The 12,946-nt window shown below is 40.0% G+C and overlaps 1 protein-coding gene across 3 annotated transcripts in view; it reads right to left on the bottom strand.

The window, feature by feature from the left end:
• The window catches only part of DUSP14 (dual specificity phosphatase 14), a 28,157-nt gene extending 15,950 nt beyond the window's left edge, over nucleotides 1–12,207 (bottom strand). For 2 of the 3 annotated variants that reach the window (XM_039885918.1, XM_039885920.1), the window contains exon 1: nucleotides 12,070–12,207. The gene's annotated coding sequence lies outside the window, so the exon portion shown is untranslated. Of the gene's footprint in view, nucleotides 1–10,380; nucleotides 10,485–12,069 lie in introns of those variants that run through there. The other variant, XM_039885919.1, reaches the window with a different exon arrangement.
• Between the last annotated feature and the right edge of the window lie 739 nt (nucleotides 12,208–12,946).

The following is a 12,946-nucleotide window of genomic DNA, read 5'->3' as shown; positions in this document are numbered from 1 at the left end:
TTTTGGAAGTGTGCTATATAGCAATAGTAACTAGAATGGGGATATAAAGGTAATGTAAGACGTAACCGTGGGCTTGAATTTTATCATAAAGAGATGACACAAGATATTCATATAAAACAGCTGAATAACAACAGCTTGATTAACAGGTGAATCAAATGACTAGTGCAAACAGTGAGTGCCACAGCAATGCAGAGAAGGTACAGGGTCAAAGTAAAAGTCAACAGTGTTGAAAAACTGAGTTGTTTGTTTCTTGGGGAGCTGTCTTAAAGACTGTCATTATACTGTCATGTTTTTCTGCGGCAGTCCACTTAAAATATACTGCCCTTCTTGCCTGTCAAGAGCCTCCTTATTTTTAGATTCCAGTTCGAGAACACAAGCTCTTTTCTATAACCTCTTACTACTCAAAAAGTGTATCCAAGACCCAGCAGCGTCATCTTGGAGCTTGAGAGAAATGCAGAGTCTCGGGCCCTGTGGAATTGGATTCCACAGGTGATCAGTATACATACTAAAGTGTGAAAAGCACCACTCTCATTAATCTGCCTCAGTCTGTCCCTCTGGGCTTACTGAAGCAAACTCAAGCACCTGTTTTGTTTAAACGACATAAGCATGCTCAGTCTCTCACAGATCAGTATCATTCTGCTGTCATGGCTCCCAGACAAAGAATCAGAAGTAAATGGAGGTTAAGAGGCTTTTCCAGATTCTACACAGAAAATTAGTAACCCCACTGGGACCAGAACCCCTTTCCATATATTGTCTGTTGATTAGTCATACAAAAATCTGACCACAAAAGATCAAGTGATCTAAAGTTACCAAAATGTGCATTTCATCGGGGAAGAAAATAAAAACTTCAAAGAAAAATGAAGGAACATGAGGTCAATCTGATTGTGCTTTATCTAAAATCTAAATATTAACCTAAAAAGTCCTAAACTTTCATGTGGTATGAGATGGTCTTTGGGTGTGAAAAATTTGATAAACCTAAACTAAGAAAATCCTTGCAAAATTCCACAATCACATTTAAACTTGTTTGGTGATAACTGAAAACCAATTTGTGCCACGGCCTATATAAATAATACTTTAAAATTGTCAAGGAGTAAGTGGTAAAAATTAAGTATCACACATTCTTGGTTAAGCAGTGAACTTTGATTTATAATATAGGTCAGAACATCTAGATAGAGTACTTTTAAAAAATCACATCAGCAATTAAACCCAAGGTAGGTTTAAGTGTGCCTCATTGGATTAATTGATTACATTGATTAAATTGCCCTCATTGGATGAATCAAAATCCTTAAAACTGAAGCAGTGAGCCTAAACTTTCTCCCTACAAGAATTTATCATACTCCTGGCCCAACTGCACGTTTTTGGTGATTTTATACCAAATTAACTTCATTTATAAAGTACTGATAAATTAATCTCTCATTTTTCTTCCAGCATCAAAGGCATCTACAATTTCTGAAGAGAATAAGATAACTGGGTGAGTCTCTTGGCATTAGTTGGATGGAAGGAACCTGATGAAGCTACATACCCTTTCCATGCTGAGGGACAGCTGGACTACAACATTTTAAGGGCAACTGGATGTGTCTGAGTGCCCCTGTAGCAAAGGGAACTAAACAAGAGTCACAAGGCAGTGGATCCTGAAGTTATTCTCTTGGCTTTATCTTCTGAAACAAGTCTTATACAATAAGACAATATACATAGTTCTTTTAAGATGATACTACTAATTATTATTCACATACTATAAGAGAATGCAATGGCCTCTGAACCACATCCTACTCTTATTCAGAAAACCAGGGGTTGACAAACCATGGCTGATGGGCCCTATTTAGCCCACCACCTATTTTTGGTACAGCCCATGAGCTAAGAATGGTTTTTATATTTTTAAATGGTTAAAAAAGAAATCAAAGGAATAACAGTACAGTTGACCTGACATAGTGATTAGGGCACTGACCTCCCTTGCAGTGAAAATCTGTGTATAACTATTTCATGGCACATAAATATTGTATGAAATTAAAATTTAAGTATTCATCAATAAAGTTTTATTGGAACACAGCCACACTCATTTATTATATTTTAGCTGTGGCTGCTTTCATGCTACGAAGGTGAGTTAAATAGTTGCAACAGAAACTATATGGCCCACAAGCCTAAAATACTACCTGGCCCTTTACAGAAGTTTGCCAACCCTAGTTGAAATTATGTTGTAAAGCCATAGTATGGCAAAGGAATGTTTCTCAAAGTGTGGTCCTAAGGATCCCTAAATAAGAATACTACATGAGACTTACCTGAGCTGCTAGTCAAAATGCAGACTCCTAGGCCCCACCCCAGACCTAATTAGTCAATCTCTGGGGGTAAAGGTTTGGGAAATTATATTTCTAGTACATATCTCCGTAAAAGAATTTAAAATAACATAAAGCTGTTGTGGAAAAGATTAAGTATTATCTAATGTAATTTCTAGGAGAATAAATAGAACAAGAAACTCCATAATTTAAAAAAATAATTTTTTAAAATTATTTTCAAATAAAATAATACACTAGCTATTTGAATTTAAGATACAATCCAGTATAAAGTAAGTTCCATTTCATTTACATTTTGGATCATCTTTAGCTGAAAGTTTATACCAAGTAATGGAAGCTCTATAAAACATGGAATGCTACTCCACAATTTTTAACAAATATGTGATGTACGGCCTTTAATCCTGAAAGAGTTCTGTTCCCAAAACATAAAACGTGACAGTGCAAATTAAAGGCTATTAGAAATGTTTATGTCCTTTTGACATAAAAAATAGTTTAAAACAAATACAGTCATGTGTCACTTAATGTTGGGGATATGGTCTGAGAAATGCATCACTAGGTGATTTCGTCATTGTGTGAACATCAGTGTACCGAATACTGTGGGCAATTACAACACGTGTTGTATTGTAATTACAATACAATGTGTATCTAAACATAGAAAAGGTACAGTAAAGTTACAGTGGTACAGTAAAAGATATAGAAAGGGTAATGTAAAACATAAAAAATGGTATACCTGCATAGGGCATTTACCATGAACAAAACCTGCAGGACTAGAAGTTGCTCTGGGTGAGTCACTGAGTGAGTTGTGAGTCAAAGCCTAGGATATTACTGTAGACTTTATAAACACTGTACACTAAGGCTACAGCAAATTTATAAAATATTTTTCTTCAATAGATTAGCTTATTGTAACTTTTCAATGTTATAAACTTTGAATTTTTAGTTTTTGACATTTGTAATTAACAGCTTAAAACTCAAACACATTGTACAGCTGTAGAAAAATATTTTCTTTATATCCTTAATTCTATAAGCTTTTTTCTATTTTAAAATTTTTTATTTTTTCTACTTTTTGAATTTTTTGTTAAAAATTAAGACAAACATATGTATTAGCCTAGGCCTACATAGGGTCAGGGTCATCAAGAGCACTGTCTTCCACCTCCACATCTTGTCCCACTGGAAGGTCTGCAGGGGCACTACCACATGGAGCTGTCATCTGATAACAATGCCTTCTTTGGCAACATCTCCTGAAGGACTTGCCTGAGGCTCCTCTTGAAGTGTCACTCTTTTCAGAAATATGTCCACGGCGGTTTGATAATAGATTTGCTTGTAAGCAGACAATGTCATGAACGTTACTCTTTATTAATGAAAACTTTTTGGTGTTGGGGTCCATGTTTTCAAACTTAAGGACTTTGTTGAAGTTTGCAAAAGCTTGTGCTAAACCCTTCATTGTCAATTTTCTTAGTTCTTATTTTCTTCTCCTGCAGTTTACTTTTATCTTGCTTTGTCTTCAGCTATGTGTTCCTGTTCCAGTTCCAACAACTCCTCATTAGTTGATTTTTCAGGAATCACCTCTAGGAGCTCCTCAATGTCATCCTCATTAATACCCAGGTTAAAGTTGTTTGTCATCTCAACCATATCCCTGTTGATTTTTTCAACCTCCTCATTCGTGGCAAATCCTTTGAAGTCATGGACAAACCTCATGAGTGTCTTCTTCCAGATGCCATTCCTACACTCCTTGGTGACATCATCCCAGGCCCAAGCAAGGTTCTTGATGTTGTCATAGATGTTCTAATCCTTCTAGAATTGTGTCAGTGTCTTCTGTGTCTTCCTTAAGTTGCAGCAATAGTCTGGGCAAAGGTCCTCCTCAGGTAGTAGGCCTTAAAAGCTGCTATAATTCCTTGATCCAATGGCTAGATCAAAGAGGGAGAAACACCATTTTGATACTGGGATGAAGATCAGCAATAAAAGAAGGATGTCCGGGAGCATTATCAAAAATAAGAAAAACCTTGAAAGTTATGTTATTCTCCAAACAGTACTTCTCCATTTCGCTGGCATAGCAATTCTGGAGAGCATCTTGGAAGAGGAGCTGGGTCATTCATGACTTATTGCACCTGCAGTACACTGGCAATGTGTGCTTACTGATATGTCTGAAGGCCCTGGGGTTCTCATTGTGCCAGATCACAAAGGGTTTCAATTTGTAGCCTGCAACACTGCCCCCAAGCTATCCCGTCATTAAAAGCCCTGAAACCTGGCACTGACTTGGCCTTTTTATGGATGAAGGTCCTTTCAAGTTTCTGTTTCCAGAATAGGGGAGGTTTCATCCATACTGACTATTTGCTCTGGCAAATAATTTCCCTTCAAAATCAGCTTATCTAGAGTTTCCAAAAATTCTTCAGCTGCCTTCACATCAGCACTCATAGACTTCACCACTCACTTTCATATTACGTAATGAATAATGATTCTGGAATTGTTTAAACCACCCAGAGCTAGCAGTAAATCCAATGCTGTAGCTGGGTCCAGCCTTTTCTTTCAATATTGCAAAAAATCTTTTAGCTTTGGCTGTGATCATAATGGTGCTGAGAGGGATATGCTTCTTCAGTTGAGGGCATTAGAAGTTTCTCCATGTCTGATATGGGCCCTTCTCAAACTTTTGTTAGCCTTGTTGCCTTCAATGAAGCAGATCCTTTAATAGCTTAATCGCTGGTTCTTTAAGATGGTAGCAATGGTGGAATGGCACATGCCTGACTGACAAGCAATAACCATTCTTCATAGTCCTTAATCACTTTTAATTTTGTTTCCAGGTCAATCACTCAAAGTGACCTCTTGCTGGCAACATTAACAGTGGATTTCTGTATGCTTAGAGACCATGAACAAAACTATGTGAGATTAAATCAAGCACAAGAGAAAATGATACAACCAAGAGATGCAAGTAAACACGAGCTATATGAGGCTGCTGCCAACCTAACAAGGCATACTCTTTTATAGCAAACTTTTTGTATAAGTAGAAAGAATACACTCTAAAATAACAATAAATAGTATAGTAAATACATAAACCAGTAACATAGTCGAGAATTATGTACTGTACATAACAGTATGTACTATATATTTTTTTATGATTTATTTAAATTAGTTTCAAGTATACAGTACATTGGTTAGACATCTGTATTGTTCATAACGATCCCCCCAAATGCTCCCTCCCTCCCCTGGCCCTCCACTTAGCCATCATATTAATGCTAACTACATTCCCTCTGCTGTGCTCCCCATTCCCGTGCCCAACTATCAACTACTAATTTGTACTTCTTTAACCCTTCATCCCATTCTCCCAGCTCCCCAATTCCCTTCCCCTCTGTCACCAAACTGTCCACTATATTTGTTAGTCTGTTTTTGATTAGTTTGTTCTTTTTGTTCCTTAGATATCACATATAAGTGAAATCATATGGTATTTATCTTTCTCTGTCTGACTTATTTCGCTCAGCATAACCTCTAGGTCCATCCATGTAGTTGCAAATGATAGGATTTCATTTTTTTAATGGCTGCATAATATTCTATTGTATATATGAACCATAATTTCTTTACCCAGTTGTCTGTTGGTGGGCACTTAGGTTGCTTCCATATCTTGGCTATTGTAAATTGTGCTGCCATGAATACTGGAGTGTATAGAGCTTTATGAATTATTATTTTTGTTTTCTTTGGATAAATACCCAGAAGTACAATTGCTGGGTCAAAAGGTATATCCATCTTTAATTTTTTGAGAAACCTCCATACTGTTTTCCATAGCTGCTGTACCAATTTGCAATCCCACCAACAATGTATGAGGGTTCCCTTTTCTCCGCATCCTTGCCAACACTTGCTGTTTTTTGATTTATTGATGATAGCCATTCTGACAGATTTTAGGTGATATCTCACTGTGGTTTTAATTTGCATTTCTCTGATGATTAGTGACCTTGAGCATCTTTTCATATGTCTGTTAGCCAACTGTATTTCCTCTTTGGAGAAATATCTGTTCAGGTCTTCTGCCCATTTTTTAATTGGATTGTTTTTTTGTTGTTGTACTATATTTTTATATGACTGGCAGAGCAGTTGGTTTATTTACACCAGCAACACCACAAACGTGGTAATGCCTTGTGCTACAACATTAGGATGGCTACCCTGTTACTAAGTGTTAGGAATTTTATAACTCCATTATAATCTTATGGGACCACCACCGTGTAGTATGCAATCCATCATTGACCAAAATATCATTATGTGACCCATGACTGTATTTAAATAAAGTGAGTTGGAAGGAAGCCTACCAGTTCATGGGGATGGTTGTCAGTGGGGATGAGAAGGGGCCCAAGGAAGCCTCAACTTCATAATGCTTTATTTTTTTAAATAAAAGAAATTAAGTATGACCAATTTTTAGTTATGAGTAATAGTGCTGGTTAATTTGTTCTTTGTAATTTTCTATGTGATTGCAATTTCTAAAATTAAAAATTATTTGAAATAGAAGAAAATTAACCACAACAAATGTCTGTCGATCCAGGCTCTCTCTCCAGGCTTTGGCTTGTGCCTGGCAGTGCTCTTCACCCAAGAGCTAGACTAACAATCAATTTGATGAAAGAACTTGGCAAGGATAACAGAGTGACACAATGGCTAAATTAGGGAAATTCTTAATTATAAATCTTGATTTCAAATTTGTATAGAACTTGTATGCTGACAGTACTCCCCCGGATTTTATTTTTACCAGTACTTCCTCAAAAATTTCAAGCAAGCTCACCTCATGGTCTTTCTCTTCCAGGTGAGGAAGGCTGGTGTTTCACATGTTCTCTCTGCCACGTAAATGTTTTACTAGTCAACAGAAGCAGCATGCTCTCGTTTAAGAATTTTCTCATGTGTATCCATAAACTCAAAGAGTTAAGATGTCAAAAGGATCTACCACAGGCAATTGATGCTGAAACTATTCTGAAACAAAGGCAGAAACCCAGCAATTGTATATAAATATCAAAAAGGCCTTTTGGCCCAATGAGACTTCAAGATGGCAGCGAGGAAAGCTGACCAAACTGGATAGAAGGTCACTCTCCATCAGTGAAAGAGCAAGAATGGTAAGTGTGAGGTGGGAGGGCTGTGGAATGCATGTGACAGGACATGGACCTGACCTCCACACCCAGGCTACCACCCTTTTCCTGCAATAGGTGGAAAACAGTCCCTCTATAAGTTACTGCCCACCCGAAGGGATACAGAAGAACACAAAGAGGATTTCTTTCCCCATCACATAGATTAAGAGGTTCTAACATTACTTTTTATCCTCCCACTGTGTCTTTTCTTGAACTTATACATAAGTAATTTTTAAAATTATGATTATTTTAGAAAATATGAAAAAATATTTAATACATAAGTAAAAAAGTATTCATGATTTATGTAAAGACTTAAAATAGAATAATTTAGCTATTTTCCAAGATGACTAACAGAAGAAATAAAAAAGAACTACGAATCTCACATTCTTAGGGATACTGTTCTTCCATCATCCCTCCAGCTAAGAAAAAAGATTTCCCTGAGGGTATTTTCTAAACCTGTAGAATTGTAGAACATTCTGCTCTAAGCTAGAAATAGACTTAGCAGATAATACTAGGCACAGTACTCAACAAATAACTGAATTTAGTAATTTAATAACTGTCCTGCCGTGACCTCCCCATCTCTTCCAATCATCTCTTTCACTCCCTTGTCCTCCTTCCCCCAACACACACCCCCACACACCCCTAGCTTTAAATCTAGCTAGCAACACCAAACACAGACAATTAAAGTTAACCTGGCAATTGTCTACTCAGAAAGCAGGAATTTTCTATATCAAACCCAATTTTAAACTACCTCTTCAGACACAAAGGAAGATTTGGAGAAAAGTACATTTTAAAGATTGCAAAAGAGTCATTCATTGCGGTAGCGAAGAAGCTATGGTTCCTCTGGAACTGCCAAGGAAGAACGAGAGAGAGGATTCACCAAAACCTTTAAAAAACTTCTAGGTACTAGAAACTTTTATTTTTAATACTTCATTTTGCATATTTAAATTTCCCTATAACTACACATCTGTTAAAGAAAAAGAGGATCAAGGGAAGGGTTCTTTGGGGTATTTGTCAACTAAATAGAGTGGAAAACTCATTTCTGGCCTTTAGGTAATATGTTAGTCCAAACCATACAATTAAACATAAGTATATATAAATACACTGGTATATAAAGGACCAGAGATGAGTCCACACAGGTGCATGTATTCATTCAAGAAATATCCAAACATATTGTGATTAAACAGCAAATACAGTGGATTATAAACTCAAGGCTGACACCACCGGAGGTATGTAAATTAGTACAATCACTTTGGAAAATAGGCATCAGCTAGTAGAGCTGGATACGCATACCTATGACCCAGCACTGTTCATAACTGCCCCAGACCAGAAACAACCCAGATGTCCATCGGCAATGGATGACAGATAAATAACTTGTGGTTCATACAAATATGAACTAAGTATGGTCACAGGTAACAACATGGATGAATCTTAAAAAAATATAATGCTGCAAGAATTTAAACAAAAAATTATATGTCTATATACATATATGTATATGTATATAGAATTAGAATTGTCAATTCTATGTATATAGAATTGACATTCAATACATATATATAAATAAAATATTATATATAGACACATATATAATACTGACTCCCCCAAAAAAAAGGATTTAAAAGAATTCTTACTTTGATCACTTTGCATAAAGGTGAAAAACAGGCAAAATGAAACTGTGCTGTTTAGAGATTTATATTTATGGGATAAAACTATAGAAAAGAAAGGAATTGATTTCCACACAAAAGAGGCAAGGTTACCTCTGGGGTGAGGGAGAGGCTGTCACTGGGAAATAGCTGGATGAGGGTACCTCTTGACCTGCCGGATGGTTATGACTGTTTTTTCTTTAAAATGATTCCTGAAGTTATGCATTTGTTTTATACCCTTTTCTGTGTATTATAATTCACAATAAAAAAAAATGGTTAAATAAATACAATTTTGATTTCCATGAATTCAAAACCATTACAATTCTGGCTAACTGGGGAAAGAACACTTCCTCTCTGAACGTCACTATCAGCTTTGTGAGATCAGGAACCTTATTTGCCTTCTACCCCAGTATTGAGCACAGTATCTTTAGCATGACAAAAGTCCTCAATACATGTCTAACATTTAAACCCATAAACTCTTGATGTGAATTTTAACTCACCCATTTCCTGAAATTACTGATTTGAACTGTGCCCACATTAATACTTCCCCTTCTTTATCTTCACCGCAGTGAAGCTTTCATAAATAACTAAAGCTACCACCTTAAATGTTTGCTCTGTAAGTTTATACCCAGGCGCAGTTGCTTTAGCAACTCTCCCTGGCTTCCATTCCCTTTAATGCCTCCTTATCAGCAAAGCAAAGAAAAGATGAATACACTAGTAATCCTAAATTTCTTTTCTCCCAATGGGAAAGTTTCATCTGCAACTGAGAGTAATGCCTAGGATCTTAATGATTTAACTGCTCTGAAGCTGGTTAAGAAGGGGTCATCTACCCACTGTCCAGGGAAATACTACCACGCTATCAGGGTTAATAAAACTTTACAACCAGCTGTCATTAAAACACACGCTACCTATTCTCGACAGAAACCAAATCTCTATGAACAGGACTGGTTAATTCATTTCAATTAAAAAGTCATTTTCTGCAAACAGATATTTATGAAAATGCTTAGAAAAGTCTAAAGGGATAATCTACCAATAAAGATACACACAGCAGTTGCTTTTGGAAAAGATGCTCAAAAAAAGGCTTTAGACTTATCTGTAAAGTTTTAATTTTTTACATAGAGAATGATGAATATATATCTTATGATATTGAGAAAAAGCATTTTTAATCCACCTTGCCCTAAATAAAATCCCAATTGCACAATATCCACCAAACTCAGATACTCCCTAAAGATTATCATTTAAAAATGGTAGTTTTTATGCTAACGTTTTAAAGGATTCCCTGGACTTATATACCTGGCCAGTTTTTCATGATATGAATATACATTTATGCCATTCTATTAAAGAATATTATAGAAATCATACCTGCATTCAGCCAATATGAAAGATTTCAGATGAGAACACAGCATAAACACGTTCGACACTGACGTTAAAAAGACCTGGAATGAAGGAAACTTCTCCCCTTTTATGGGGGAAAGCCAAAAATATCAAGCAACTACCTCTCCTCCCCCAAGCGTCAGAAGATGAGTCAGAGCTGGAGGCAGGAATAGGGCCCATGTGTCAAGCCGCCTGTGCAGGGCTCCTTCCTACCTCCACCCAGCAACTCTCTACCCTCACCCAGGTTGGGGTAGGGCCTGTCCCTGTCATGAATTCTCAGGTGTCTCTGGTGAAGAGAGATAGTTATTCATTCTGGAGGTGCCTCATTTCCTGGGTTTCTAAAGGGAACCCAAAAATGAGGGCCTTTATGAGTCCACAACAAGTAACTATCATCAAATGCAGCTCAAGAGAGTGGAGCTTCCAGACACACTCACACAACTTTACAAAGAATACAGCACTTTTCTTCCCCACATTTTAAAGAGCAGGAAACACGCTTAGCAGTTGCAACTTGTCCAGTATGACTTAACTCTGTGACAGAGCTGAGTCCCAAGCATGGATGCTGACCACTGGTTTCAGCCTCTTTGATTTTTAATTGATCTGTTGAATCTCAGGAAGGATGTTTCAACGTTGCATTATATTTATGAGTGGATTTACGGACCAGGAATTCCAGGAAACCCTGGGATAAACCTCTGGGTCCATATTTCTTTAAGGGTAGTAAAAAATTAGGACTCAGCTCTTTGCCTCCATTTTTACAACTGTAAAACGGGACAGTAATGCTTTCTACCCTACCTAGCTTATAAAACTACGATGAACAGGCTAGTTAACACATGCTAAATGCTTTGAGATCCTGCTGGATGAAAACTGCAAGTGTTTTTGCTTTGTTCTGTTTGTAAATCCCCACAGGGTAGAAATGCATTTGTAAGTAATTTCCCTTGCCTCTGGGATGCCCAGTTACCATAACACTGGCTGGTACCATTAGCAACAACTACCTAAATAAAATATAGTTATACATCCACTTAAGCCAGCTACAGCACGCAACTCCCCTCACACGCAACTTCGCTATGGAGCAAAGTACTTAGGAGAAATAAAAAGACATGTTAGCCCTGTGCACACTAATCTACCGCCGCATAGAAATACTCGAGTTGAATACTTGGCATTGCTGAAAGTCGAGTTGTTTCTACCAATGCACCAGAAACCTTTGGAAGACTCAAAAAGCCGCGATCGGCCCCTGTGGCTAGCAGCGGGTGGATGCTGACGACGGAATAAGGGGGTAGAGAGGCCACGGCGAGGCCGAAGAGCAGAGGGGTCGGGAGACGAGGGGAGCAGAAGAAGATGCTCGCGAAGGAGCCGGAGGGCCGGTATCCATCCAGGGCCGCGAGTCCGCCGCAGAGAGGAGCAACGGGGGGTGCGCGCCGAGAGCCAGCGAGGAGGGGACCGGGCGATGAGGAGGGGGCCCCGGCCTCTGCTGACCCCGCTGCCCAGAGGATGCGAGAACAGCCGAGAGCAGGTGGGGGCGCCCGCACAAAGTTTCCAGAGACGAGGGTCGCGCGGGGCCTCAGCTGCTAAATGCCCGCAGCGCCCCGGAGCCGCGTCCGCGCCAAGTCTCGCCCGCCCGCCCGCCGTCCCCCGCCCGAGCCCCGCGCCCGAACCCCGCGCCCGTGCCCGCGGGACCCGTACCGGTTCCGCCGGGCTCGCGGATGATGCTCCGCACTCCTGCGCGGCTCCCGGCTTCTGCGGGCTGGCCGCCGCGCGCGCCTCTCCCCCGCCCCTCCGCCCGCGCCCGGGGCGGGCCGTGCGCACGCTCCCTGCGCCCCACCGCCGTCTCCGCGGGCGGGGGGGAGGGGCGCCCGGGGCGGGAGGCGGGGCCTCGGCGGGAAGAGGCGCGCCACCGGGGGGAAGCCGGCGGGGAACGCGCGGATCCGCGGGCGGCGCGCGTGCGCACTGCGCCCCCGGCCGCCCAGTGGAGTGGCCCTGGCGCGCCCCCAGCTCACTCGATAAACCCCGGTGGAACCCTGCTTAGGGGTCCCCTGTTGTCTCCTTAGTTCCAAGCCTGGATGCTGACCGCTGGTTTCAGCCTCTTTGATTTTTAATTGATCTGCTGAATCTCAGGGAGGATGTTCCGAAGTTGCATTATAAGTATGACTTCTCCCTTCCCCACTTCGGTGTCTACCTACAAGCTGGGTTTGGGGCGGGGGTGCAGGGTTGGTTTACTAGGGTACTTCTGGATGTGAGAGGGTTAAGGCAGAAAACACCACAAATATAAAAGGAGTGAAGGCTGTGGTTAGTGACTAATCAGCAACTCTCACCCACCCCCACCTTCTCTTCTGCACTGGGGAGCCCAGGAGTTGAGACCGAAGAATGTAAGGAAAATAAATTTCGTGGCAACTGTTGGTGACTTGCTTGGGCAGGTGTGGGCAGTTTCAAATAACTGTAGGAAGCTGTATTGTCTGAGACTCAAAAGTAGCCATAGATACGGCCATCCTTTGCCTGCCCCGAGACCGCCAACCCACTACCGCAAACACACATGCCATCTGAGTTTCCAAACACCAGATGC

Source organism: Pteropus medius, unplaced genomic scaffold (genome assembly GCF_902729225.1).
Source record: "Pteropus medius unplaced genomic scaffold, Ma_sr-lr_union100, whole genome shotgun sequence".
In the NCBI taxonomy this organism is placed as follows: Eukaryota; Metazoa; Chordata; class Mammalia; order Chiroptera; family Pteropodidae; genus Pteropus; species Pteropus medius.
Note: the sequence above shows the minus strand (reverse complement) of the source record. Positions and strands in the feature narration are given on the sequence as shown.